Consider the following 24,822-nt stretch of genomic DNA (forward strand, 5'->3'; position numbering starts at 1 on the left):
GAGTAGAGCTCCTTCTACATCTATAGGAGAGAAATGCCTGAACTGTACCAGCTCTGAGTTTTATTATAACCTAAATTAAGCTGCGGCGGGGACTGATGACCACAAATGTTAAGTCCCATAGTGCTCAGAGCCATTTGAGCCAAGGCCCGAATCCAGTAGTGGTGCGGTCACCTGTTCTCAGCCGTATTTGATAATAATATGCATCTAGCAACATATGCGTCTAACAGCCAGATCCAAAACGTCAACTAACTTGAAAAGTAAGTACACAGGGTAAAATTTTATAAGAAAATTTTATTTTGAACCAGAGATGGTCAACGTAGTATCGATTGTGTACTAGCGTCGCTGCTCAACAGTTATCGTTGGTTCACGGTGTCATGGGTAATGTGTTAGAGTAACTTCAGATGGAGAGATGTAAGGAGGAGTCTCAGGTGTAAAGACGGTTTTATCTGATTGATGCTCGATGTACTATACTTACTCGCTACGGGCAGTAATTATTTTTATTTGCGAGGTGCCATACTGGAAATAATTATGGTAAATAACGTTGTTTTGTTATCAATACAATGCGCATATTCATAAGTGATGATTGAGACAATGTGTAGCACTTACATCCAACGATTTTTTAAACCTGTTTGTTAATGTGCAATCAGTTTATAGTCTGTTAATTGTGAGCATTATCAATTTTCAGAGACTCAAAGTATAAGTTTTAAAGTTAGTGCCATTTTGTTACTTACCACAAATTAATCCTAGTTCCAAGATCCATGTTGTTTTTCATTAACTATTTTGCTCAAGAAATTATTGTCTGTCATATTCGATGTAATTAAAACGTATGCTAAGCAACAGCCTTGCACAATAGCTGTATGCTAACTATACAATTTGAAGTACTAACAGAGAGCAGTGCGAAGAAGGTTACCATTGCGCAGATAAAGGTAAGAAATTTTATTATTTCAGGGGCAGCATTCATTAAGCACAGTGATCTTTATTTTCAAATTGATCAAGTTTTGTTTTGTTACCAGCGCCTACTACAAATCAATAGTATTGCATCCGATTCAGTTATTTTTCACGTAAATTCGTGCAGTTTTGGTTTGGTGTAAAATTATTGACGGTTTACATTCTTGTAGTCAGGAAAGTTCAGCACTGGGCAAAGCGCATAAGCGACGAGATAAAATACACGTTCGCATGCCATTGTCATTCTAACAGATGTGCTGCAGGGTACTGTCAGTTACGTTACTGCAAACGTACATGTTTCAAGCTTTACGAGCTTCTTAGGAGTATAGTTTTCCTGATTACTAAAAAACAGTAATACAGAAATGGTAATATGCTTAATTTTCTTTAATGTTGGTGAATTTGGCCGTGATCTAAGTAATGTTAGTCGCTTACTTCCGGTGTTGAGGGGTCGGGAACGCGATAACTGCAGGGTTAGAGGATGTGAGAATGGGAATGTTTTATTGTTTGTCTTCCAGTACTGACAACTCACGGGCGTGCGTGACTCGTACCAATGAGTTGCTTGGTGTAAATTCTGACACGGAAGTAACAAAGATTCGTAAAAGCGCATAACACAGACGGTCATCTTCAAATGCGGTTCATATTTATAGTAACGAATATTAGATTAAATTAAGGTGTTGTAATACAACATAGCGAGTATAATAAAAAATATATGCAAAGCATTTCCGAAACATTTGTGATCGTGGCTCATAATCCATTTAAATGTAAGTACAATGACTGTTATTATTCAGTTAGTCATCTGCTCACATAGACAACGCAACAACATTACGTCTGGCAATTAGTGTCACAACTTTGGGCCCGCTGAGAATGGCGGCAATATGAAACAGAACAGTCGATACAAAATGTTCGGAATGGTGCCAACTTTTAACGATCAGTTGGCTGTCCGCCAACTTACGGCAGCTTTACTATACAGGGTGGAGAAAAATAGTATCACAAAATTTTAACCCTGGATATCTGATGCCATTAGGAACTAAAATTACTGATGTTGAGTAAATCGACAACGCACCATTTTTAAACTACGGAAACTTGGCGCCACGCTCTCCTATTGGCTGTGGATTGCTCTGTTGCCGTTCGTCGGTTGACGAGCAGCGCTATGGTTGTAGCGGCCAATCAGAGCGAGTGGTGCCAAGTTTCCGTAGTTTAAAAATTGTGCGTTGTCGGCCTACACAACATTAGTAAATTTGGTTCCTTCTGGCATCAGCTATCCAGGGTTAAAATTTCGTAAAACAATTATCTCCACCCTATAGAAAGTGTATATGAGGCTCATAACATTAATTTACCTAGTTACCATTTAATAACAGTATTGGTACATATGTGACTACCGCCCCAAAATCAGTATAGGCTCTTTTGCAAAAACGTTGAGGGCCACTAGCCTAAACGTTAAATTTCAAAATTATTTATGCAAAGCTATATTCAGCTGCAGGATGCGGTCTACATATGCGATTTAAAGAATGAAAACTCTTAGAAATATCAACACACTACACTTAATTTTCTAAACGTTAGCAAGTGGTACAAATTAGAAATCTGGTTTCTTAATTTGTACCAGTGGGTGCGTAAATTGTACCACATTTTAATGTATGTCCCTGATATCAAAGACATGTTTAACAAAATGTTCCATATTTTAGTACTTACGTCACTATTTGCGGTCATTTCAATATAAATTTTTGTCTCCTTTCCCCGCGTTTGCACATTTTGTATGAATCCACATTTTGCCGTTTCATGCGTTTGATCATTTCTTCCGTCCGAGTTTCCTCGCGGCGCCCGCAGTACCACTCTACTGTTTTACCAATGAGTTTCTGTGAGGGTTTCCCCAAAAAGTTTCCAAAACACTTCCTTCTCATCGGTGGAGCCATAGGTCTAGATTTCTTCTCCTTTACCTCAGAGCTTTTTTTATATGGGCTGTTACACAGGTCACAGTGTTCGTGGCTAGGCCCTGAGACGTTGTTTGGATCTTTCATGATTGCCGTCGGATTAGAGGTATTTCTTAGATTAACAATTTAAGATCATTCTGTTCTTTAATGCGCATTTGCTCTAGTAATATGTCACTTGTGGTCTCGTTAATGTACCTTGTTTTTTGTTGATATATGAAGAGAAGAATGAGAGGTGAAAAGAGTGCTTTCGCAATTCATTTAATTCCACTTTTACTGTATTTGTATGGACAGAAAATGAAGCTGAAACTCTAAAACCAATGCTTGTTTGCTTACTGATACTGCCTCGTGTTCATTACAGTTTCAACTTTCAACTCGTATGCTCAACATTTTTAATGTTCACTTTTGCAAAAAAATTTCTCTGTCGCTCCATGAACGTGTGCAATGTAGAAAGAAGTAAGGTATGTTGTTGTACCTTGTGCATACCAACAAAGTAAAAATTACTGAAACCTCAAAGAAACAGAACTGGATAGAGATATACCTCCATGCGGATGCAGAATAAAGTTCTTGTTTTATTATATTGTCAGTGCGTTAGTCTCACTTCAGTTTACACTTCTTCTCACTTTGAAAACTTACTTATGATGCGTCACTCAGTGTGTGGCCCATAATAGCAGTTTATAGAGTAAAAAAACGATATAATTTTTTAAAACAAGTTTCAGCCCAACCATAATTCAGAAACGCAAAAGAAAATATTGCTCCAACGGCTCCAATTACGAATGAAATGTGATTCCTTTAAACTTCAGATTACGACCGGATCGATTAGTACACCCCTAAATGAAGCAAACTGGCATTTTTGATGAAACAACTACGTCTCCACACAATCGAAGCACCAGATGTTCCGGATACGGCAAGGAAAGTCGGTAGATATCACCATCGGTCGAAACGGGGCACGGTCACGTGCGAGATGCGCGAGTGTATCTTGTTGGCCCCGAGCACGTCAGACGCCCAAGGGAAAAGACAGACCGTGGTGTGCACGTCACACCACATAACGGGTGCAAGCAGACGTCTCCGGCGGGAAGCGAGTTACTGTTCCAAAAAAAATGGCTCTGAGCACTATGGGACTCAACTGCTGTGGTCATTAGTCCCCTAGAACTTAGAACTACTTAAACCTAACTAACCTAAGGACATCACACACATCCATGCCCGAGGCAGGATTCGAACCTGCGACCGTAGCAGTCACACGGCGTTACTGTTCCAGACGAGTTTAATAATTCATGACTGCGTGTTCGAATGCTTTCAAGTTATCGATAGAACACGACAGAATTAAGACCGTTGGTGGGTACCTTTTCAAATGAACACTGATTTCCCGTGGGCTCTGCACGTAGACGAGTGTTCGCGAAGTTCGTTAAGCGCTCATGTATCTCGTTGGCCCCGGAGCACATCATGGTTAAGTATTACCGCGGTGAACGGTGAACTAAGGCGGTATAAATGCGGCTACTTAAGCTGGCGGACGTCTGCTTCAAGTTTATGAAGTAATGATAACTCCCTACATTTTTTATCTCCATGAATATACCACACGGTGTCACGTGGTCAGTATCTGATAATAATCATTCTTATATTCCTTTTCTTTTTTCGCGTAAATCGTCTCTATGTCGCATGTGCGTATCTTTTTGAGTGAGAGATGTAATGGCTTCTTATTTGTGCTACAGACCAGCCGGTTTAATTACATACATACTTTTCATTTCTCATTTTCTTTTTTTTAAATAGCTATAGTTTTGCATACAGAGAAGAAGCAGACATGCACTATTGCGCTCTCGGCCATCAGACTGGCAAACTTCAATACTAAATAACTCGGAAATGGCGCAACATATCGAATTTTTTATGATAATTATTTCGCATCACAATCTCCCCTGTAACGAAGCTTTTCAGACTGTTTCTGACCATCCTGTATATAATCTACAATACAGACATTAGACCTTTCAGATCCTCTGGTTACAATTGTGTACATTAACTTATACTCTGTCTTCGCTGCAACATAAGTATTTTTCCCTATGGAAACCTGAGGTACACATTTGTGAATGTTTAACCTTTTCATCATGCGCAAGCGATTCCAATTGTTGGGCATCACTATGAAAATATTAGGAACTCAAAGCTCAATGCTCCAGTGTGCAGCAGCTCGTGACCACCATAATACACTGGCATGGTTGGTTCGCTGTACAGTATTCTAATGTATAACTAAATATTGTCACTGTTATTGTTATATTGCATGATAATTATTGAATGATCATGTTAATATTCGTTACAGTAGAGGATTGTTCATAATTATTTTAATCCTTAAAATGAAGCCATGTGTGTTTTGGAAACGGGTACATATTTCTGCATAAATTTTGAATCACATAAAAAAAATTTATTTCCTCCAGAAAGAATTCAGATCTGAAAAGATTAAGTATGCATATAAAACATACAGATCATACTAAAAGAAGACTACGTAAAATATATAAAATCACAAAATATATCGAAACACAACTACAACCACAACCGTTTTTTTTTTGTTTTTTTTTTAAGCGTGCCGGAATTCGAAGTGGTCATCAGTGAAGGTTGTCAACGGGTACATAAAATATATTCGCAGTTGCGAATATGGACAACCATCATCTGTACAAAGGAATGACAATGAAAATTTGTGCCGAATCTGACGCGCACCTGAATTTCCCCGCTTTAAGATGAAATGGGAGATACGATATTGCGTGAAGAGTTGACAGAGCACTGAAAGACCTGAGTCGAAACAAGGCCCCCGTAGTAGACAACATTCCATTGGAACTACTGACGGCCTTGGGAGAGCCAGTCTTGACAAAACTCTACCATCTGGTGAGCAAGATGTATGAAACAGGCGAAATACCCTCAGACTTCAAGAAGAATATAATAATTCCAATCCCAAAGAAAGCAGGTGTTGGCAGATGTGAAAATTACGGAACTATCAGTTTTATAAGTCACAGCTGCAAAATACTAACACGAATTCTTTACAGACGAATGGAAAAACTAGTAGAAGCCGACCTCGGGGAAGATCAGTTTGGATTCCGTAGAAATTTCTAACACATGAGGCAGTACTTACCCTACGACTTATCTTAGAAGCTAGATTAAGGAAGGGCAAACCTGCGTTTCTAGCATTTGTAGACTTAGAGAAAGCTTTTGACAATGTTGACTGAAATACTCTCTTTCAAATTCTAAAGGTGGCAGGGGTAAAATACAGGGAGCGAAAGGCTATTTACAATTTGTACAGAAACCAGATGGCAGTTTTAAGAGTCGAGGGACATGAAAGGGAAGCAGTAGTTGGGAAGGGAGTGAGACAGGGTTGTAGTCTCTCCCCGATGTTATTTATCTGTATATTGAGCAAGCAGTGAAGGAAACAAAAGAAAAATTCGGAGTAGGTATTAAAATCCATGGAGAAGAAATAAAAACTTTGAGGTTCGCCGATGACATTGTAATTCTGTCAGAGACAGCAAAGGACTTGGAAGAGCAGTTGAACGGAATGGATAGTTCTTGAAAGGAGGATATAAGATGAACATCAACAAAAGCAAAACGAGGATAATGGAATGTAGTCGAATTAAGTCGAGTGATGCTGAGGGAATAAGATTAGGAAATGAGACACTTAAAGTAGTAAAGGAGTTTTGCTGTTTGGGGAGCAAAATAACTGATGATGGTCGAAGTAAAGAGGATATAAAATGTAGACTGGCAATGGCAAGGAAAGCGTTTCTGAAGAAGAGAAATTTGTTAACATCGAATATAGATTTAAGTGTCAGGAAGTCATTTCTGAAAGTATTTGTATGGAGTGTGGCCATGTATGAAAGTGAAACATGGACGATAAACAGTTTGGACAAGAAGAGAACAGAAGCTTTCGAAATGTAGTGCTACAGAAGAATGCTGCAGATTAGTTGGGTAGATCACATAACTAATGAGGAAGTATTGAATAGCACTGGGGAGAAGAGAAGTTTGTGACACAACTTGACCAGAAGAAGGGATCAGTTGGTAGGACATGTTCTGAGGCATCAAGGGATCACCAATTTAGTATTGGAGGGCAGCGTGGAGAGTAAAAATCGTAGAGGGAGACCAAGAGATGAATACACTAAGCAGATTCAGAAGGATGTAGGTTGTAGTAGGTACTGGGCGATGAAGAAAGTTGCACAGGATAGAGTAGCATGGAGAGCTGCATCAAACCAGTCTCAGGACTGAAGACCACAACAACAACAACTCGAATGGTCACCTTCAGCGCTTTGGCTATCCGTGCACGACTGACGGCCATGCCCCATGTTCCATATGTCGTCGTTCGTGCGTCGCAACCTGCACTCGTACATATTATGTAATTCATGCACAGAGGAGGACATTTGAATTGAAAGTCGCTGCCTAGTATCGGCGGGTAAATACGTTGTTGCAGTTCCTTTGTTAAGAAGTACGATGCAATGTTCCTACCGACATGCTGTTTGTTTTGCGATTTGCCTAACAACTTCACAATCGCACTTGGGAGAAGCTATCTTTTCCCATCTATACAACAAGTCTTCATATCTACCATAACTCGTTCATATTTTATTTCTTATGCAAATTTGTTGCACTCTTTAGGGATGGATGTTTAGCACACGGTTTGGTTCTCTCACTGTCGGCGATGTCTCGATGGATCTGCAGATCTTTTTAAGGCCTCTACGAGTGATTTCTCTCGTCGCAGATGGAGAGGAGGTACGTTGCTTACTGCTGGTAACAAGTAATCTGGGATCGCCTTTATTGTGTCTGTTATCAGGCGCATAGTTTGATTTAGTTGGACATCGATGCAACTATATATATAGTTAAAATATGGCTTCCCGGCCATTGACCTTCTGTGCGAACGCACACGCTATGCCCGAACTCGTACGGGACTTGGTAGATTAATCAGCCACGAGTAATGAGTATGATGGGCAAACATCTATTGGGCGCACTGCGAATGTAGTGGTGTGGACATGTTGGGAATGTGGGTCTCACGGGGAGCGTGCAAGGGATAACTCCCTGCAGGCGCACTATCCTCTGTGTCCTCGGTGGTTCGGATGGATGCCGGCACGGTAGCTCAGCGTGCTCGGTCAGAGAGGCGCTAGCCCTCTGTAATAAAAAACTGAGTAAAGGAAACAACGGTCAACTTGAACGGATGTCCTGCGACGTCCGCCCAGACCAAAGGCAACTAACGATACCGAACAAAATGAAAAAGGATAAAAAAGAGATCCCAGGTACTTCCTATTTGCCGGCACGGTAACTCAGCGTGTTCGGTCAGAGGATTAGCTGCCCTCTGCAATAAAAAAAAACTGAGTTAATGGATCAACGACGAACTGAAACGGGTGTTTTGGGACGTTCGTAGATAAAACGAACAAAAAAAAAGAAAAGAAAAAGATGGATAGAGTGTCTGCCATGTAAGCAGGAGATCCCGGGTTCGAGTCCCGGTCGGGACACACATTTTCAACACGTCCCCAATGAAGTACATCAACGCCTGTTTGCAGCTAGGGTGTCCATTTAATTATCATTTCATTTCTAGCAAAGCTGCATGGTCATCTACGGTAACTGTTCTTTCGGGAACAGATACTACCGTCACATATACTTTTTACCCATGTTACGAATATGAGTTCGAAGGTATGCTTTTAATGTGATATTTCTCTCGCAACGTTTACGCTGATTTTGCCATACGCTGATTTTGCCATTCATGACATGTGTACACCTACATTGCGATGTTCCTGTTTCATTCCTTAAGTAATTTGTTTGACAGCTGATGTGTATATTTTACAGCTGACATTTCCTGGCGTTGTTTGCAGCCAATTGACAATGCGTCCTCTTACCTTAGATACAGCTGTGAATATTTTGGTATGCCGTTCAATAATTGTTTTTTTTTTAAATACTGCTCCTGTGGAATGCAATTACTGTCTTATAACCATTCGTTTCAGTATCTTTCACTTGTGTAGATGACCGGTAACGGACGAAACTAGTAATCAAATTTCCCATGTGCTATTTTGGCCAATAAAGGTTTCACGAAAAATCTCAAAGTAAGTACCGAGTTATCTGCTAGCTAACTTGTTGTTATGGTGCAATGGAGGTAATAGCACTGAAGCTAGAACAGTAAAATAACGTGAAGTAGACTGTTCATTCATGAGAATAGTGTTCATGCTGCTAAGTAGAAACTATATCGCGAGCCCCGGGATATTTTATAAACGAAACTTGTGTTACTATAGTAGTTTGTATAATAAACCACGCATTTTAATCCATTTCAGTCCCATCCAGTAATCGTTATTATTTACATTCGCTTTAGTCTGTCTCTATCCTTATGTCATAATTCTGAACTACATCTAGATGTCTCCAAGCAAATAATACGTTCCGATTTTGCGCATTTCCATCTACATTTATTCCTGTTACAACTAACATTTAAACAGATAATCTTCCAACAGCAGGAATTAACAACATGGAATAAAATAAAATCGAAACAAACAAAGGGGGACCACAAATTGGTGCCGGTACTGAAGGCTACATAATTAAATAGTCAGCTGTTTAAGTGCAAAAACGTTAGTAAAATTAAATATATCTAGTGGAACTGCAATTGTATCGCGAAGTAGATATGTTCTCTACCAAATCGAACAGAGGTGTGTTCAAAAATTTTGCCCGCTATAGAGTTTGTTTCCAAAAATTTTGTCCGCTATAGAGTTTATTTCTTTTCAGAATATTCTTAGCGGAACAGGAGTGGCACGAAGGCGTCTGCAATTGAAAATATATATAAGAGGATTTCCTGTTTGAGTACTTGCCTTATGACAAAAAGAAACCTCCGAAAACCTTGGTTGGACAAGCGGAGCTGGCACTACTTTCTCTTTTAAGTAGTATGGCTCTTTTGTCCCAGTCACAGACATCTAAGATTAGAGTTTGAGCGTGTTTGTGTTATGTTTCTCAGTAAGGTGTGCCCATGGTTCGTTAGATATGTGCAAAAGTGGATGTGCGACTGACGGTTGTAAGACAATTAAAAACTGTTTGAGTTTCATTCATCACACAAATGGGCAGGGCAGGCTAGTCTAGAAATCGCCCCATTTTCCTGAACGCCGGCGTCACGAAAATAGTCCAACTAAATATCAGAGATATATTTTTTAATTATGTAAATAAATATTTTTCACGAAGATAAAGTCAAGCTAAGTATCAGAGATATATTTTTAATTATGTACGTAAATATTTTGTCTATTATCTTCTTCTAGCAGAGATTATGGTAGGAAGGAGACAGGTTGTGCGTTGTTATTAACAGCACCTTTCTGATGAAAATTGTATACACATATAATTTATAGTATAATATAAACAGTACAGTCGCAGTTTAATTCTCTCAGGGCATATCTATTAATAAAGTATAAAACAAAACGTTGCACTGTAACGTAATATAAAGTTACCTCAGAAATAATATAGTCATACAAAACGTCGTTATAAAATATGTGATAGATTATGAATAGCGCAGACAGCATAGAATAAACGATACAGTAATTAAATTCAGGTTTTAAGTATATCTTCTCTCTTTCATTCGTTTTGCTTTGCTGTTTGGACCCATGACAAAGTGTTTCTGCTGCCTTCTAAAAATAACGTTGGAACGCTGTGTTGAACGTCATCTTACAATTAGTTAGGGACACAGGTCCATAATCTCGTATCTTCTGTTCTGCTCATCCAATTTCATTAATTTCATGTGATCTTTTCTCATCAACATTGCCTTGCACGATGGATACGCTCAGATTTTTCTCATCCCTTATTAATATCTCATCAAGGAACATAAAATATATTTCCCGAAAGCGGAAGAATAACATTTTACAGTATTCAGTTACCACTGTAGGACACACTAGTTCGTCTCGTGGTCCTAGTACTACGTAGCATCCATGGGTTTTTGTCGTTTATCTTGACGGTCCAATTTAACAGTAATGCAATGATACAGTCGTAATCGATGATATCGTAGGTCAGCATCGGAACACGTGGGGTTCGTCTGTTGCAGATCCCCATGTTCAATAATCTACATCTACATGTCTACATGGATACTCTGCAAATCACATTCTAGTGCCAGGCAGAGGGTTCATCGAACCGCCTTCACAATTCTCTAGTATTCCAATCTAGTATGGCGCGCGGAAACAATGAACACATATCTTTCCGTACGAGCTCTGATTTTCCTTATTTTATGGTGGTGATCGTTCCTCCCTACGTAGGTCGCTGTCAACAAAATATTTTCGCATTCGGAGGAGAAAGTTGGTGATTGGAATTTTGTGAGAAGATTCCGTCCCAACGAAAAACGCCTTTCTTTTAATGATTTCCAGCCCAAATCCTGTATCATTCCTGTGACACTCTCTCTCATATTCGCGATAGTACAAAACGTGCTGCCTTTCTTTGAACTTTTTCGATGTACTCCGTCAGTTCTATCTGGTAAGGATTCCACACCGCGCAGCAGTATTCTAAAAAAGGACGGACAAGCGTAGTGTAAGGAGTCTCCTTAGTAGGTATGTTACATTTTCTAAGTGTCCTACCAATAAAACGCAGTTTCGTTAGCCTTCCCCACAACATTTTCTGTGTGTTCCTTCCAATTTAAATTGTTCATAATGTAATACCTAGGTATTTAGTTGAATTTTCGGCTTTTAGATTAGACTGATATATCGCGTAACCGAGTTCCTTTTAGCACTCATGTGGATGACCTCACACTTTTCGTTATTAGGGTCAACTGCCACTTTTCACACCATTCAGATATCGTTTCTAAATCGTTTTACAGTTTGTTTTGATTTCTGATGACTTTAATAATCGATAAACGACAGCGTCATCTGCAAACAACCGAAGACGGCTGCTCAGATTGCCCCCAAAATCATGTATATACACTCCTGGAAATTGAAATAAGAACACCGTGAATTCATTGTCCCAGGAAGGGGAAACTTTATTGACACATTCCTGGGGTCAGATACATCACATGATCACACTGACAGAACCACAGTCACATAGACACAGGCAACAGACCATGCACAATGTCGGCACTAGTACAGTGTATATCCACCTTTCGCAGCAATGCAGGCTGCTATTCTCCCATGGAGACGATCGTAGAGATGCTGGATGTAGTCCTGTGGAACGGCTTGCACATGCCATTTCCACCTGGCGCCTCAGTTGGACCAGCGTTCGTGCTGGACGTGCACACCGCGTGAGACGACGCTTCATCCAGTCCCAAACATGCTCAATGGGGGACAGATCCGGAGATCTTGCTGGCCAGGGTAGTTGACTTACACCTTCTAGAGCACGTTGGGTGGCACGGGATACATGCTGACGTGCATTGTCCTGTTGGAACAGCAAGTTCCCTTGCCGGTCTACGAATGGTAGAACGATGGGTTCGATGACGCTTTGGATGTACCGTGCACCATTCAGTGTCCACTCGACGATCACCAGAGGTGTACGGCCAGTGTAGGAGATCGCTCCCCACACCATGATCCCAGGTGTTGGCCCTGTGTGCCTCGGTCGTATGCAGTCCTGATTGTGGCGCTCACCTGCACGGCGCCAAACACGCATACAACCATCATTGGCACCAAGGCAGAAGCGACTCTCATCGCTGAAGACGACACGTCTCCATTCGTCCCTCCATTCACGCCTGTCGCGACACCACTGGAGGCGGGCTGCACGATGTTGGGGCGTGAGCGGAAGACGGCCTAACGGTGTGCGGGACCGTAGCCCAGCTTCATGGAGACGGTTGCGAATGGTCCTCGCCGATACCCCAGGAGCAACAGTGTCCCTAATTTGCTGGGAAGTGGCGGTGCGGTCCCCTACGGCACTGCGTAGGATCCTACGGTCTTGGCGTGCATCCGTGCGTCGCTGCGGTCCGGTCCCAGGTCGACGGGCACGTGCACCTTCCGCCGACCACTGGCGACAACATCGATGTACTGTGGAGACCTCACGCCCCACGTGTTGAGCAATTCGGCGGTACGTCCACCCGGCCTCCCGCATGCCCACTATACGCCCTCGCTCAAAGTCCGTCAACTGCACATACGGTTCACGTCCACGCTGTCGCAGCATGCTACCAGTGTTAAATACTGCGATGGAGCTCCGTATGTCACGGCAAACTGGCTGACACTGACGGCGGCGGTGCACAAATGCTGCGCAGCTAGCGCCATTCGACGGCCAACACCGCGGTTCCTGGTGTGTCCGCTGTGCCGTGCGTGTGATCATTGCTTGTACAGCCCTCTCGCAGTGTCCGGAGCAAGTATGGTGGGTCTGACACACCGGTGTCAATGTGTTCTTTTTTCCATTTCCAGGAGTGTAGATAAGGAACAGCAAAGGGCCCATAACACTACCTTGTGGAAGCCAGAAATCACTTTTGTTTTGCTCGATGACATTCCGTCAACTACTACGAACTGTGACCTCTCTGACAGGAAATCACAAACCCAGTCACATAACTGAGACGATATTCCATAAGCACCCAACTTCACTACGAGCCGCTTGTATGGTACAGTGTCAAAAGCCTTCCGGAAACCCAGAAATACGGAATCGATCTGAAGTCCCTTGTCAATAGCACTCAATACTCCATGTGAATAAAGAGCTAGTTGTGTTTCACAGGAACGATGTTTTCTAAGCCCATGTTAACTGTGTGTCAATAGACCGTTTCCTTCCAGGTAATGCATAATGTTCGAACACAATATATGTTTTGAAATCCTGATACATATCGACGTTAACGATATGGGCCTGTAATTTAGTGGATTACTCCTACTACCTTTCTTGAATATTGGTGTGCCCTGTGCAGCTATCCAGTATTTGAGTACGGATCTTTCGTCGAGCGAACGGTTGTATATGATTGTTAAGAATGGAGCTAATACGTCAGCATACTCCAAAAGGAAACTAATTGGTATACAGTCTGGACCAGAAGACTTGCTTTTATTAAGTGATTTATATTGCTTCACTACTCCGAGGAAATTTACTTCTACGTTACTCACGTTGGCAGCTGTTCTCGATTCGAATTCTGGAATATTTACGTAGTCTTCTTTTGTGAATTTCGGCATTTCGGAAGGCTGTGTTTAGTAACTCTGCTTTGGCAGCACTGTCTTCGATAGTATTTCCATTGCTATCGCGCAGAGAAGGCATTGATTGTTTCTTGCCGCTAACATATTTCACATACGACCAGAATCTCTTTGGATTTTCTGCCAGGTTTCGAGACAAAGTTTCATTGTAGAAACTGTTACAGGCATCTCGCACTGAAGTCCGCACTAAACATCGAGCTTCTGTAAGAGATCGCCAATTTTGGGGATTTCGCGTCTGACTAAATTTGGCATGTTTGTTTCGTTGTTTCTGCAACAGTGTTCTAACCCGTTTTGTGTACCAAGGAGGATCAACTCCGTCGTTTGTTAATTTATTTGGTATAAATCTCTCAATTGCTGATGATACAATTTCTCTGAATTTAAGCCACATCTGTCTTCACTTATATTATTAATTTGGAATGAGTGGAGATTGTCTCTTAGGAAGGCGTCAAGTGAATTTTTATCTGCTTTTCTGAATAGGTATATTTTTCGCTTATTTTTCGAGGATTTGAGGATTACAATGTTCAATCTCGCTACGACAACTCTGTGTTCACTAATCCCTGAATCGTTTTTGATGCTCGTTATTAATTCAGGATTATTTGTTGCTAAGTGGTCAAGAGTGTTTTCACAACCGTTTACTATTCGTGTGGGCTCATGAACTAGCTGCTCTAAATAATTTTCAGAGAATGCGTTTAGCACAATTTCGGATGATATTTTATGCGTACCTCCGTAATTAAACATGTATTTTCGCCAGAATATCGAGGATAAATTAGTCACCACCAACTATTATCGTATGAGTCGGGTACGTGTTTGAAATCAAACTCAAGTTTTCTTTGAACCTATCAGCAACTGTATCATCTGAATTGGGAAGTCGGTAAAAGGATCCAATTATTATTTTATTCCGGTTGCAAACAATGGCATCTGTCCATACTATCTCACAGGAAGTATCTACTTCAATTTCGCGACAAGATAAACTACTTCTGACAGCAACAAACACGCCACCGCCAACCGTGTTTAGCCTATCCTTTCGGAACACCGTTAGGTCCTTCGCAAAAATTTCGGCTAAGCTTATATCCGGCTTTAGCCAGCTTTCAGTGCCTATAACGATTTGAGCATCAGTGCTGTCTATTAGCGCTTAGAGCTCTGGTACTTTCCCAACACAGCTACGACAATTTACAACTGTTATACCAATGGTTTCTGTATCTACGTTCTTCCTGTGTTCAGCCTGGTTTAGAGTGGACTGGTTCCATGAAAGGATTATCGCTATATTTTTGTTTGGTCGATTGCTGCTTGCCATCTGGCTAGGATGAACCGACTGACCAGTAGAGAACATGCCAACATCTTAGTTTGAGTCTTGTAGGTAACATTAAAGACCTGATGATGTAAATGCATTAAGAAAATTGTTATTTGATGTAGCGTCTGATTCAAGTTGGATTGTGTATGGTATAACATCAACTATTCCAAGCTCCTTGGTGTATACCATTCGTAGGTGAATCTTATCTACTTTACATGACTGTATTTAGTTTTGTATTATTTGGCGCAATTTCCTATCTTATGGCGTGCATAGCAGATGTCATGGTGTTGCCACCACTAAACCACTGATAGTTCATGGAAACACCGTAAGATTAGTTAAGGATATCATCTGTAGAAACAATGTTAGGATTTATTTATTTTACTGGCAAGAACTACGCGCCAGAGATCATTCTTGCTACTCTGACAGATACATAAATATAATTTAAAGTAAAAATATTAGTTGTAAAGTAAATATTTAACAAATGATATTACATTATGTACAGTATTGCAATACAGCTATCACAAGTACTCTTTAAATATATTGGAACGAAAACAAAATTACGAGCAATCCAGAGGCATAGCGGCTCAGTTTCAAGTTCCAGCAATTTTGGGGAAAGCATTTGAGAGGGCAGCAACTATAGAGGCGGCAATTATGGATTTGCTCGTTCTGGAGTCTGGCCGTTCGGTAGCAATATCTTTAAAGATCACTTTTCTACCTGTAATGCAGTTCAGTCCGGTCCATCCAATGAAGGGTTGCCAGCAGGGACACCACCACAAACTACAAAAACAGTGATAGAAGCGGCGTTAGAAACCTCAATAAGACCAACAACAACAGCGAAGGATTATATGATAGCGGAACAAACACTGGTAGCAGTTACTTCTGTAAAATATCTGGGAGTATGCGTGCGGAACGATTTGAAGTGGAATGACCATATAAAATTAATTGTTGGTAAGACGAGTGCCAGGTTGAGATTCATTGGAAGAGTCCTTAGAAAATGTAGTCCATCAACAAAGGAGATGGCTTACAAAACACTCGTTCGACCTATACTTGAGTATTGCTCATCAGTGTGGGATCCGTTCCTGGTCGGGTTGACAGAGGAGATAGAGAAGATCCAAAGAAGAGCGGCGCGTTTCGTCACAGGGTTATTTGGTAAGCGTGATAGCGTTACGGAGGTTTAGCAAACTCAAGTGGCAGGCTCTGCAAGAGAGGCGGTCTGCATTGCGGTGTAGCTTGCTGTCCAGGTTTCGAGAGGGTGCGTTTCTGGATGAGGTATCGAATATATTGCTTCCCCCTACTTGTACCTCCACAGAAAATCACGAATGTAAAATTAGAGAGATTCGAGAGCGCACTGAGGCTTTCCGGCAGTCGTTCTTCCTGCGAACCATACGCTACTGGAACAGGAAAGGAAGGTAATGACAGTGGAACGTAAAGTGCTCTCCGCCACACACCATTGGGTGGCTTGCGGAGTATAAACGTAGATGTAGGTGTAGACACCGGAAAAAATACTGCTGGACCCTTTCCTTCAGTAGACATTTCACCTATGTCCGAAGCTGCCACGTCACTGAAGTCCATGTCGAGGAAGGGCACACAAAACGTTTTTATATTGACAAGCTGTTCATACAAGGATCAAATAGGATATAACGCTAAACCTCTCGTTAACCTAAAGAGAAAGCTGTCTATAGTGAGTAAAACGAAATAAGTGAGAAGTACCAACACCGTAGACTAGTTTTATGAACTATGTCAAAATCTATCAGTGTAAGACATGACTCAGTCCTTGGCATGTAGGAAACTGGCGCATATACTTTCGGTGGAACTGCAGATAGATTGTATCCCTGTCTTATGGAAAAGAGTTCGAACTGTGTCATAGTTTATCTGTAGTTATATGCTATGGCAATTATTTTCTAATGTAGCCTAAATATCACTTAATTTCATAACTACGTCAGTTTAGAATTGTACTGCATTTGAATGTTGGTCTAATTTAGTTCTTTTTTGTTCAGAATCAACATTTTTCATTCATAGTACGGAAATCATCCACCTTTTGTCCTTGATGGTGTTAAATGTATTACATTGAGTTTCACAATATTTAAACACTGGATTTTCATCATCTCAAGGTGGCACCTTTATCATACGTGCCTGATATCCAGAAGCTCACTATAACATGCCCAAAGAAATCAGAAAAAATTAAGCTCGAGAATTTTTATAGTAGTGTTAGTTATGAAGAAGCTCAAGCATTATAATGATAATAAGCTAAATGCCGGCGGGTAGTACAGAAGGCCCTACAATAATTCCTACATAGCAGTTACCATTCTGAATTTACCATTCAGATTGATATAAGACTACGAAAGCTAACTGGCACATTTGTGTTGATAGTCTTATTTCGCTAATCGAGGAGTCCCAAATTTAAACTTTCTTGCGTTTAGTGAATCCAGTTGATATCACGTCTCCGTGATCATTTTTGTAGCACTCGATTATTAATTTTCAGTCTTCTTTACATCGTGTCATTAATACACCACAAGATTACCGATTTCGGCGTAAGTCATCACCAGACCTGTTAAACAAAACGAAAATCTTATTAGATTATTTCATTTTGTTTAACAGAATCTGATGGCTTCGACCTAAACTGGTGATAATGTGAGTTATTTGTGTCAACGTGCGATATATTATTGAGTCCACCTTTGAGACATCATCACAAACAAAGCTAGTCCTGTATGGTGAGATAGTGAATGCCATGAAGAAACCATCTAACACAAATAAGAAAGGAAACATAAGTTAGAGATAACGCAGCAAAACTGCATGACCTTACGGAAAGTACAAGCGGATACTAAGACGATGTTGAAAAATAAGAAGGCGAGTTCGGACAATTTCAGTTCCGTAACCAAGGACACTGCAATATCAAATGTGTTGACCGAACTGAACAGCTTAAAGAAAACTTCGACATCTCACTATTGCTGCAGACTTCTACAACTTGGCTTACGGAATAGACGCTAGAGAAGCAGACACTTCCCGCAGCTGAACGTCTTTCACGTTCACAGGATAACGGTTCATTACAACAGTCTTCCGCAGCTATTGCCAATCGCAACGGACGAGTCAGAGTCTTCGACATCAGTAGAAATACCGCTCTGCGTTATTCAACATTCACTAAAGCATGCTTTCAAGTCCGCCAGAAGAACAAAACGAAATTTACTACGCATTTTTTTTCAAAATGTGGATTGAAAATAATGATTTTAAACCTCGAAAAGAGGCAGAACCTTTGTACAAACCCAAAGAGATTCGGTGGCATCATAAAATTCTGTAACACTACTACAGAGTCAGAAAAAAAATCCTACATTGTAGAAATGTATCTGGCCCTAAACAGTGCAGGCAGTTAAGTTGCCTTGCCAGTGATGCCCGAGAAAGTACATGGGCAAAAATAGAATACGCCTTTGCGAAACGCTAGTTATTTTTTCTCTCTGTTGACTACTTCTTGCCCTACCCGAAAGATATACAATAGGGCCAGGGTAAGGGATTGCCGCAAGATTTAATTTTGGCGCCCCTCTCGTTAAACATTTCCGCTGCCGATCTATATAGTATACTCTCGTAGAACGTAGAAATTCTGAAATGTCGAGACGATGTTAGTATTCAGGTGGAGACTAGATCTCCAGAAGGCTGCGGAACGCAATCGTCTCTCGCAATGCTCACGCTCAAATTGGCTTACAAAAAATGTGGTCGGCCAGCACTACTTCCCCGTCAAGACAGTTTTGAAATATCCAGGAATTAGCCTGGACGGAACACAGTTGTTTACAAATATGAGGCGGCTGTCTTCGTAGTCAGGGCCATGACGGGGTTTTGGTACACACTGAACGTCCGCACAGATTCAGCACTTAATGGGCTACGGCCATTGATGAATTATGGGTCTAGCAACAGTTACCTTGGAAAAATCAAAAAATATCGATACAAAGAGCTGAGAAAATGTTTGGGCGCAAAGTGTTCCTTCGAAAGAATGCTCTGTTGGAAGAAGCAAATGAGTTTCCAGCTGATCTATGCCTGCCGTACCTCAGTGCCAAATTTCTTTCTAACAGTTGTAGTAGTTGAGAAATATGTGGCGACAGTTTTAATTGATCTTACGTCCCTGAAATCATCTTAGGTGGAAACACTTATGGTTCGATGTTTTAGTGGCTTCTACAAATGAAATTTCCAATAAGATAATTAAAATTATATATATATATATATATATATATATATATATATATATATATCGCAGTAAAAACATAATGAAACAGTTATGGAAATTTTTTGTTGCTTCCTGAACAACCAGATTCGGTAGAAAACGCCTTTTTTCATTTAAATGTCTCATTTATAATTCTCTGGAGTTTTATTGAATTTCTGCATGTTCTTCTGATACCAATATCGTAGCTACAGAGGTCAACCCCTGAGCAGATTATTGCAAAAATAATTACAAAAATGGATCCTTCAGTATCGCCGTGAGGGACAGGAACTGGACTCCAGTTCCTTATTAATTGTATTTTGAACTATCTATCACCTATAAAAAGCAGTATCTCATGAACTTTATCATTGTTTTCGCTCTCCTACCTTCGAAGAAATGTCAGCTACGATATATAACGAGCCCATGTATCATATCCCTGCGTACGCCAGTTAGTCAAGTAATTTTAAGTGAATGACAGAAGAAATTAAAATCAACTATAGAATGCAGCTTTCACTACATTAGTTATGACTGAGGCCATGTGATTCAAAACCGACGACGCAGTCTAAAGGAAAAGTTTGTGTTTAACGTTCAGCCGATATCAGTATTATTTGTGTATATATGCCAATCTCTGTCTTCCTTTATAATTTTTGCCCGCTACAGCACCTGCTAACATGAAAGTTAGTCCCTGATGTCTTAACATATGTCTCATCACGCTGTTCCTCTTAACCCTTTATATATGTTACAAAATTTTTTCTTATATATGTTTCAGATTGCGTGAGCTAAACGATGTCTTATACGTCCAATTATACTATCGAAGAACGTGTTATTGTAAGCTGTCGGCTGCATGAGAACAATAATCAAACAAGAAAGGCAATGGTAGAAGTTCGTGCTGACTTTCGGCCACGGTTTCGATGAGGTCGTCCTCCGCAACAAACATTTTTTTCGATGGGAACATAACCTCTTCTACTCTTGATGTGTGAATAGTAAGGAAAGAGAGGGCTGACTTTCCACGTGAAAAGAAACATGTAGATTCATCGCTGAGTCCGCGGAGAGATCGTCAAAGAACTCGACGCGTGAAAGATCTGCGAAGTGGGTACACCCTGGGCAGTAATGTAAAAGCACCTGAAAGAAGAGTTAGGCCTGCGTCCATTTCGCCCTACATCGGTCCAAGAATTCTCGGATGCTGATAAGAGCCAGAGAATTGGAATATGTGGCACTTATTCAGACGTTCAACACAGAAGTTCTCCATCATGAAATGTGGTCTTTTGGCCCAAGGAAAAACCACACTTTTCTGAAAAGTTGGAAGGTAGTCCTCCGCATGTGATGATACGAGTAGCCTTGCACAGCAGACGCTTGTTTGGGCCGTTCTTTACGACGATGTTGTGAATCACCATTGGTATTTGAATATGTTGCAGAACTGGTGTGTTCCACTCTTGGCGCAGCACAGAATTAAGAGACATAGACGTGTTGGTTTCAACATGATGGAGCACCTGCCTGTTATGGCATCGCAGGACGCGAATACTTAACGAAGCTTCCCCTCGGCGTCGGTTTTGTCAAGGTTCTCCTGCGCTGCCGACACCATTTGCTTGGCCATCACAAAGCTCACACCTCAGCATATGTGGTAATTCGAGAGAGTTCATAAAGGGAATCGTTTTACAGAAACGACAGGTTACCATTGACGACCTGAAAGATATCGAGACAAGCAATGCTCCGAAAAAAGTCTTATAGAACTTGACGGCGTATTATTCTTTGCCCTGAGAATCACGGTGCACTGGCTGATCCTTTGGACGAGTAGTGGTTCACATCTCAAGGAAGCTCTTCTAAAGAATTGTTGTTCATGTTATTTATTTTTGTTGAAGGGTTCATGCTGGTGATTGTAGGGGTAACGGGATTTTGTGGCCTCCATGTAGTTACTATTTTCCGCATATTCCTTTCCTAATTGATTCAGCGGAGAAAATATTAATTTTTTATGCGTCCACTCGATTTTCACTTTTTAAAGGTTCGATTCTCTTCTCGCTCTGCTTGACATTAGCAGCCTTCTTTTGCCGAGTGTTGATCTCTTCGCTAGTCTGCCTCTCCTAGTACGTCCGTCATACGTCGTTTTGCTTTCAAGATTGCAGAATCTCTTCACATCGCTTCCTGTGTGTTCCCGAATTTTTATGTTAAAGTGGTGTTAAATAACATGTCTGTTGCTCTTCAATACTTTTGTCTCTTCTTGGTTTACTCACAATACATGCAAGAGACAGCTTTTTACATTCAGTAGGTCCTGTAATTTTTCTTCAGTTTCACAGAGGATAGTAATGTCATCAGCGAATCTCATCATTGACAGTCTTTCACCCTGAATTTTAATCCCACTTCTGAACTTTTATTTCCCTCGTTTCTTCTTCGATAGACACAGATTGAATAGTAGAGGAGAAAGACTACATCTCTACCTTATGCCCGTTCGATCCGAGAACTTCTGTTCATCTCTATGCTTATAGTTTCCTTGCGGATCTTGTACACATTGTTTATCACCCACCTTTCCCTATAAATATTTTTCTGTGGATTTCAAAAATCTTGCATCAGTTTTACTGTCGTACCCTTTTCCTAGGTCGATAAATTCTATTTGAGTGTCTGAAATTTCCTTTAGTCTTGCTTCCATCATCATCATTGCCTCTCGACTTGTAATAGCTCAGAGTGGAAGGAACCAGTAATGTCCCGTTCTGGAGCTGCCGTGTTATTCGCCTTAAGTGATTTAGAGAAGCTACGCAGAGCAGAAGCTACGCAGAGCCAATCTGGATGACTTGGTCGTACTTTAGTTCCTTTTTCTTCCGCGTCCGGGACCAGAGTTTCAAGCACTGCTGTCCGTCTTTGGATTTACCGAAGCACTGCAGTCACATTAGAAACATATTTTGAAGTTTCTACGAGAGAAATGATGTAGAAAAAGCCTAAATGGAGATTTTGTTATGTAACACCATCAACAATTGTTCCTCTATACAGAAATTACCGTTACCGGTTCGAATCATAACAATTCGTCGTCAAACGGCTTTCATGCTTTCATTAAAACATGTGGTGCATTTTTTTACTGATTAGTTGTACTAAAATATTAAATAATACATAATTATAAGCACGTCACACAGATGGTTGCGTTATAGATTTGCACTGGGATGTGACTCACGTTAAATGCCAATTTGGTGTACTTGTTTTAATGGTCATCTTGGGATTGAAGCCGTTTTTTCCCTGTTTGCTTTAACAATACATATGTTTTTGGATAGGGTCCGCCTAACATGGAAATTAAGCGTTTCCGGACACATGTCCACATAACATATTTTCTTTATTTGTGTGTGAGGAATGTTTCCTGAATGTTTGGTCGTACCTTTTTGTAACACCCTGTATAAGAGTGAATACTGCTACACTTATTATAAAGATGATCTGTGTCAAAGTTCTTATTTTAAATTATATTTGTATATATGGGTAAGACAGTACAGTATTTACATTTAGCATCATGAGAGTTGGAGTAATATATAAATTTGCTACTTGATTTGCAGATATGTGTAGGAATATTATTTGCTTTGGAGGATGGAAAATGATTTTTGGAAATTTTTCAGGAAATGGGTGTTAGCCAACTCAGTTTGTTCATCAGGGATATAGTCTGGGGTGCTGTTTCTCTCTCTGTGTGTGTGTGTGTGTGTGTGTGTGTGTGTGTGTGTGTGTGTGTGTGTGTTTTTCTATTTATTCCAATATATTCATAGTGGCTCCCTTTTCTGCTAGGTGTAAAATTTTTAAGTTCTCAATGTTTCTCACTGAAGGGTTTTCTTCAGCAGTATGGGCTGCAAATACAGATTTGTTCAAGTTGCCAAGCCTTAAAGCATCGATGGGTTCTTTGTATCTAATTTCAAAACTCCTGCCTGTTTGTCCAATGTAGAATTTTGGGCATGCGTCACATTTGGGTCTGTATATTCCTAACTTAGTGTAGGGGCTCTTGGAGCTGTTTACATCATGGATTACGTTTTGTTGTAATTTATTATTTGTAGAAAAGCTGATTGTGATATTTTTCTTTTTAAATACGTTTGCTGTTTGGTATGATATGTATGGGAGGGCAACATACTTAGGTTTGGCCTCTGTGGCACACTGATTTGGTTTGGAGTGGATTGCTGTTAAGTGGATCTGTGGTTTTTGTTTGCGTTTTGTTGTGGAGTTTTTCTGTTATTATGGGTTTATATCCATTATTTTGAGCAACTGTTTTAATTATATTGATTTCATTTTGTTGGTCTGTGTCATTCATTGGTACTTTTTAATTCGATGTACCATGGCTCTGAAATATGCCATCTGTGTGACGTGCTTGTAATTATGTATTATTTATATTTTAGGACAACTAATCAGTAAAAAAATGCACCACATGTTTTAATGAGAGCCTTCTGACGATGAATTGTAATGATTCGAAACCGGTAACGGTACCGTCTGAATAAAGGAACTTAAAATAAATTTATTGTTGGTTTGTCTCACCACCATCAACATTTGTCTTCAAATAACAGCAACGGTCTCCAACCATGTCATCATATGACAAAATTGCATATATACAATTTCCCTCGAAAATATTGATGCACAAATGTCACTTTAAAGAAAGAGAAAGATTCAAATGTGAATAAGGGCAGCAAGTCAATCGCAGAATATATATGTAATGCAGTTATAAGAATCCCTATAAGTGGCAACATAGCGATGACATGCCATTACTAGAAGAGTCATATAGGCCTGGCTATGTCAGAGCTAACGTAGCAATCGACACTCGCATTTACACTGGAGGAACAAAACTGAAGCCGCTTGTAACTAGTGCAGACAGCGAGAATATTCGTCATCGAAGACCTTTAGTGTCCTCTGTTTGAATATACATCTGAAAATATGATAATCTGAACCTATGCCTTCATTGTGTACATATATTTTGCGTTGTTATGGGCACTGTTATTCTTTATTCTATGGACTGTGTGATACAATAGTTCGTGTAACTGCATTTAACGTGTTAATGTATACAATAAATCCTGCATCTCCAATCAGATTCCGCCAGCAAATTACTCTACTGACAAGTTTAGACCCAGACTGCATAATACTACTCAACATTTAAAAAAAGGCAGATGATTGGCTAGCGGAAATTAGCAGCAGCGTGCGGCAATTTGGAACCTCGTAATAGCTAATACAATGGATACTGTAAATATAAATTCACTGTCTCCAATTGAGAAACTGATGGGAACGTCTCAGTTCTCTGTGCGAACGTATGCGGAACACGAACAATCGTGGGAATGCATCAGAGGCGAAATATCGGATGTAACTAAAGTTTGCACAGCTACAGCCAAAAATTATATTCATCCGTCGATATATGTTCATTTGTAAGATACGTCTACAGCTAAAGAAGCGAGGGAGAAGCTAAAGCAAGTTTACGAAGATTCTGGCCTCTTC

General features: G+C 40.4%; 1 long non-coding RNA gene across 1 annotated transcript in view; it reads right to left on the bottom strand.

The window, feature by feature from the left end:
• Window positions 1-15,761: 15,761 nt before the first annotated feature.
• LOC126266855 (uncharacterized) overlaps window positions 15,762-24,822 on the bottom strand; it is a 97,192-nt gene continuing 88,131 nt past the window's right edge. The window contains exon 3 of the long non-coding RNA XR_007548938.1: window positions 15,762-15,986. This is a non-coding gene — a long non-coding RNA (uncharacterized LOC126266855). The remainder of the gene's footprint in view (window positions 15,987-24,822) is intronic.

The sequence above is a fragment of the Schistocerca gregaria genome, chromosome 1 (genome assembly GCF_023897955.1).
Source record: "Schistocerca gregaria isolate iqSchGreg1 chromosome 1, iqSchGreg1.2, whole genome shotgun sequence".
In the NCBI taxonomy this organism is placed as follows: Eukaryota; Metazoa; Arthropoda; class Insecta; order Orthoptera; family Acrididae; genus Schistocerca; species Schistocerca gregaria.